Here is a 5,909-nt window from a genome sequence, read left to right on the forward strand (position 1 = left end):
CAAAAGCATGCCTATATATGTATAGTTATATAAGTAATGTTTAAAGGACTTAGGAAGGCTAACTCGCTTTAACTCCTTTTCGTTGTTTGGATGTGGCTTTAGGGTATTGGTTATCCGTCCGAAGGTCGTTTAAATATTAGGTATATATCATGTATACATATATCGCCATAAAAGTTCTATCAGCCAGTTCAGTACCTTTGGGTAGCAAAGGCACACTTCCATTATTCATATACCTAAAATACTAGTAACTATTATGGGAATAGTTAGGAGACACTACTTACTATTTCTAGTACGAAGAATTACACAAGAGTCAGTATAATATGAGTCACTATATACTATACACTATACTCTATACAAAGAGAACACTATATTCTATACAAAGGGAACACTATACATTATTACAAAGAAAACATCACTACACTATGATACACTATAAAAACATATGATTTCTCTAATTAGAATGTGACACACTATTTCTCGATACGACACTTCACCGTGGTATCACTTTGTAACCAGAGTCTTCTGGAGGGAGAGCGGACATTGTGTGTATAGATCTATACGGGACAGATACTCCCACATCCCGACTGCTAGCTACAGTCCGAGCCGAATAGGCCCAGGGGTGACATAATGTCACCACACTACGTGTGACCTGGAGGGTCATCAGGTATTCGATCGTCAATCAACATGGTTACATACGAGTTCACATTCAACCCTTTTACTTATCAAATTAAGGATTTAAGTCCAATTTAGACTTTGCTAGACGTATTGCTCATTCGATATCGACTGGAGTCCATACCTCCTTTTAGACTTTGTGAGGCGTCCCGCCTGGAGTCTATGTTTTATTTACTTTTAGCCAGCAGTGTTACTGCTGAGGTAAAATATTATTTTCCCTATTACTTTTACTTGTGAGTTTCTCACATATTCTTTAAAGTAAAAACTATATTTTGATAATGATAGTGCCTTTAAGGGAAAATGTTTCGTAAACATAAAACAGTTGGGTCTTCGTAGAAGACTGCTTTTAGTAGAGAAATTCAACTGCTTAAACATGAAACAGTCGAGTTTTGGTAGAAAACTACTTTTATTAGAAAATAGAGGATTTTCTGGGAGAAATACTAATATTCTGTAAATTCTAAACGTCCTCATCGAGTGAGATTATTTTGAAGTAAAACACGTATTTATACTAATGTCATTAAATACTTATGAACTCACCAGCATTAAAATGCTGATACTCGCTTTCAAAATAACTTGTATTCTCAGGTCATCGGTAGACAGGTACACTCCGGGAGCTTTTGCGAAGTCAGCTCAGTACCAAGCTGCAGCTTATGTTATTTTCTATATCTACTTTGATACTATTGTTAAATGTAACCTATGTAAAATTATTACTATTAATGCAATGGTTGTTGTACTTTGATTACTATACTGCATATGTGGTGATACTTGACATGACGTCCTCCACCCCAGAACGTTTCCGCCGTTCCGGTTTTGGGGTGTGACAGATTGGTATCAGAGCATTGTTTATAGTGAGCTCAGTATATCAAATCATAAAAGATATACAGCCTATAAATACAATGGGATAAAATAATCTGACCAAGAATTATACTTTAAAATATAACCATATTTTACAAAAGTATAAGGACATCCAGAATATAAAAACCCGAACAAGTATCACAAGAAGAACAAGAATAAAAGTCTTCGGATGTTGAGCATTACCGTCAAACCTGGGCACTTATGTAATCGTAAGCTGGAATCAATGTAACCTGATCAACTACATTTATTCGAGATGCGATTAACGTCTGCTTGGGAGTGATGGTGGTGTTGCAACAAATCTGAAACTTACCAAATAGGAATGCTAGAGCCAAACATAAAGTTTAAAATACTATGGGAGTATTTTAGGATGCTAAAAGACTCACAATAAACCCAGAAGCGTGTTCAGATGATAAGAATCGAACATGTAATTAAAATACCATAGGGGCATTTTAGGAACCATAAATAACGTTGCGTGAAAACTAAACAGATCCTTGTTGATAGACCTATGATTTCAAGGTGTATACTCCCAAGGTTATATATAGTAAGAATCTCATAGGCTGAGAATGTGCGGTTTCGCTCTACTTCCTTTTCCTTGTTTGGATGTGGATATAGAGTAGTATAACATATTCGAAGGCCTATCAGATCTAAGTTATATATGATTTGTGTACATTATGAAATTGTAGCAGGACTCGATATGGATCACCTAGTGAAATGTTTTAATAATCTCTTAGGATTCTTTAGACATTTCCATTCTCGCACGAACCCCTTTAGAAAACCTTATCCCCTTCAGAAATCGGCAGAGGAGTCGATAAAGACCCAGATGAAGTTCATTGAGAAGATTTCCAATTAGAAAATAAATGAACAGGGACAAGACTATTGAAACCACCATGTGCCTATACCTTTTAGGGACATCGGTGGGAAATTCGCCTGAACTTCCGAGATTCCAGTCATCCATTATGAGGTGATGACACTCAGAGTAAGAATCGGAAGTAAAGCGGAGCAGAAATTCAATATGTCTACAAAAGAAGAGAACCCTAGGTAAGTACCCAAAGAAAACCAACGCTTGTTCCAGTCTGGGATAAGAGGTGGACAGAGGGAGCCAATGCATGGAACCCGAGAAGTGTTCTACCTCTTTAATGTCACACTAAGAATCCATAAAATAATACAATTTAGTGAGTTAGTGATTACACTACTCACACTATGTGCTAGGCAAGTCGTCTTTCCCGTCGCAATTAATACGAATAGATCGAATCTCAAAACCTCGATTGAGAGTGTCTAGCCATAAGTTTTCATGAGCCTTTTCTTCTATGATCTTTGTTCCGAACTTCTCTCAAATCTTTTCAAAGCCGGAGGGTAAACCCCTCCAATGTAAAGATAACTTAGTAGGAACGACACCCATTTTATGGCTTTCCGATACACTTACTCCTACTCTGTTACCCAGACTGCATCATAGGGATGTAGGTCGACGCTCAGATAACCATAATTCGAGGCGCGGGAAAATTTATGCCTATCATAGTAAAGAAAGATACGTCTAGGGTTAACCATCGTCTCTCATCAGCTTGTGTTCCTTTTCGTGTAAAAAAAACCATGCCTCCAAGGAAACGTAACCAACCCGCTGGTAAGACACCGATCCTTCAATTCGATGAAGCTACGTTCCGAGCTGCAGTTTCAGCAGCCGTAGCAGCTGTCATGGCTCACCTAAAAGCTAACAACGCCAATGTGAGCAGGAACCCTATCGGGAATCCCGATCAAAACAATGGACCGCAGCAACCAGCACCGGTGTGTAAAGCCACCCAAGAACCCCAACCAAATCCACTGAAAAAGAAAGTTTAAGAATGAGGAGGGAAGTACCTCGACTCAAGGACCTTCCAAGGGGCAACGAGCTGAGGTGGTCAATACCCCTGTCAACCCTTCCGTCTCGACTCCAAGAAGACCATACCTAGGAAACCTTCCCCGTTGCAGCAAGTGTAACTACCATCATCATGGTATCTGTCGAGAACTCTTTTGCGTTAGATGCAACATGAAGGGGCATACCGCTCGCTTCTGTAGAACCCCGGTTGAGTTCATTACATCAACCACCAATGTTGGGACCAGTCCAATATGCCATCTATGTGGTGAAATTGGGCACCTCAAGAGGGACTGCCCAACTGAAAGAAATGACAAGGGCGCAGGAGGAATCTAACCCTAATGCCTAGGAGAAGCATCAAGGAACCCGGAAAAATTTTGGTACGTCTCTCAATCCTGAGTAGTTAACCGAAAACTTTAAATAATCAATTAAATTGTAATTACTCCCTCGTTAAGGCGAAAGTCGCAGCACTGTTGTAGAAAAATTCAAAAACCCATCAGGTAAAGCTATGAGGGCTTTGTATATACGTTAAGGCCATTTATAACTAGGATTGATAGACCTCAAGTGAGTGATGCTGCCTTATCTCTTGTTCCTCGTTTGGTTGTGGATTTAGGGCGGAGTCACTCAGTCAACAGTCCTTTTAATCGTAATTGTACATGACTAGTGTATACTAGGCGGTTATAGAGAGGCCTCGTGAGAAATCCATTCATGAAAAGTACACTGTTCCAAAACATCAGGACCCCTTGAGTTCCGCGTCGATTCTATCGGTCCAAGTATCCACAATAGTGATACCAAGGACGAAACCCGAGACGCTAAGAACTTGTGTGCCCCGTTCAGCACATGGTCCTATCGATCTTCATCCTATATCGTGTCGATGTTATTTATTTCGACACTGCCGTCACTCATGGTTCGACTTGGTGCGACCATGTGAAAATTCCTAGTGTTGTGTAAAGAGAACTTTCACCCTAGCATATGCGTCAAATAAAGTTTCTTCCGAACCTAATAAGAAAACCTAATGCGAACCGTCAGTCGTCTCTCTCATCCAACCTTCAGAAGTACCCGGGAGAGGGGTACCACGCGCTGTTAACCAACCCCTCCTTAGACGTTAACACCAGAAGCGAATGGCACTGCAGATATTCCGGAAGACAGCAACCGCCCGAGGCCTACTCAATAGATCCTCCCGAAAGACCATTAGCACCGCACAACCAGGTCCGTGAATCAAGAGAAAGAACTCATAAGATTAACTTACTGCTAATGAGTATATGCATTAGAGTGGTATATAATTTAGATCAATAAGATTTAAGACGTGTGCTTCCTCCCTACTCCCTGTTCCTCGTTTGGTTGTGGGTCTGGGGTGGGGCCACACATCTGAGCATCCCGTCAAATCCCAATTATATACGACTTGCATACACCGAATATTAGTGATTGAGCCGAGTATGAGGTCTGCCACTAACCTTATAGTAAAACCCTCCATCCTATCCCATAGAAAAGGAGCTGGAGTCAAGAGAACCACTGTGGGTTGAACTACTAAAATGACCACAAATCCGAAATTTGTTGTCATCCCGGTTAAGCCAACAAAGTAGCTAACACCCTCAGTTAGGAGATGTAGCTCAAGTCGTAAGAGTCTAAAACATTGACTACAACCATCCATTCACGCCAAATCCAGCAAATTAAGCATGTCAGTAGTGGGCCAAGAAACCTGAAAAGCTATGACAGGTTAAACTTTGAGATGAATGGGTGAAGAAATTAGAGGTCCTGTGTAGTAGGATCTTATGCTATCTAGATTTAATCTGGATAGAGAAAACACAATGACCCCGGAAGAGTAGTTGCAAGGGATACTCACACTACTCAGGCACTCCGTCCATCCCGTTACAGACGAGTAGTGCCTAGGACACAACGCCTCCTCATGCGCGAAAAGACACCGTCACCCTATAGACGATCGACCGCATTCATCGAAGTTAATACTAGAATGCCAAGAACCACAGGATAACCTCCGCGACCAAGATACTAGAATAAAGTAGATGGTAAGTTGCGTTAAGCTTTATAACCCAAGTCACGAAGAGATTGTAGACTCGACACCAGTCTAGGTGTTAGTCAACGAGTTATACAAGAACATGCGCGTCCTACGAACGGGAGGGAGCCGACACACTAGAGATGGGGGCATGTCTTAAAGATTTGTTGGGCTACTAGGTGTTCCAAGAAATACTATCTCTGAAGAGATAGTAGAACCACCTCCTGAAATAGCCAACCATTTCAGAAAATCTCTTAGGACGAAGCTAGCCCTGAGCAGAGGCTGCTGTCCGTGAAACAGCAAAGCGAGTGAGAGAATGATTCTTTCCGAATAGGAATCATACTGTAAAAGCATCTATTAGACGATCATAAAAATTGAAGTTTTATAAGCATCGTCTGGTTAAACCCTCTATCACACTGATTCTGAGAGTTTCCGTTAGAAACATCTCGAGTGTTAGAAGTGCAGGTCCATTTTGCACTAGGTCGAGATAGATGCCACATAGTCAATAGATGCCAGCGTGTAACC

This window comes from Lactuca virosa, chromosome 4 (genome assembly GCF_052849685.1).
Source record: "Lactuca virosa cultivar CGN04683 chromosome 4, Lactuca_virosa_CGN04683_v6, whole genome shotgun sequence".
Lineage (NCBI taxonomy): Eukaryota > Viridiplantae > Streptophyta > Magnoliopsida > Asterales > Asteraceae > Lactuca > Lactuca virosa.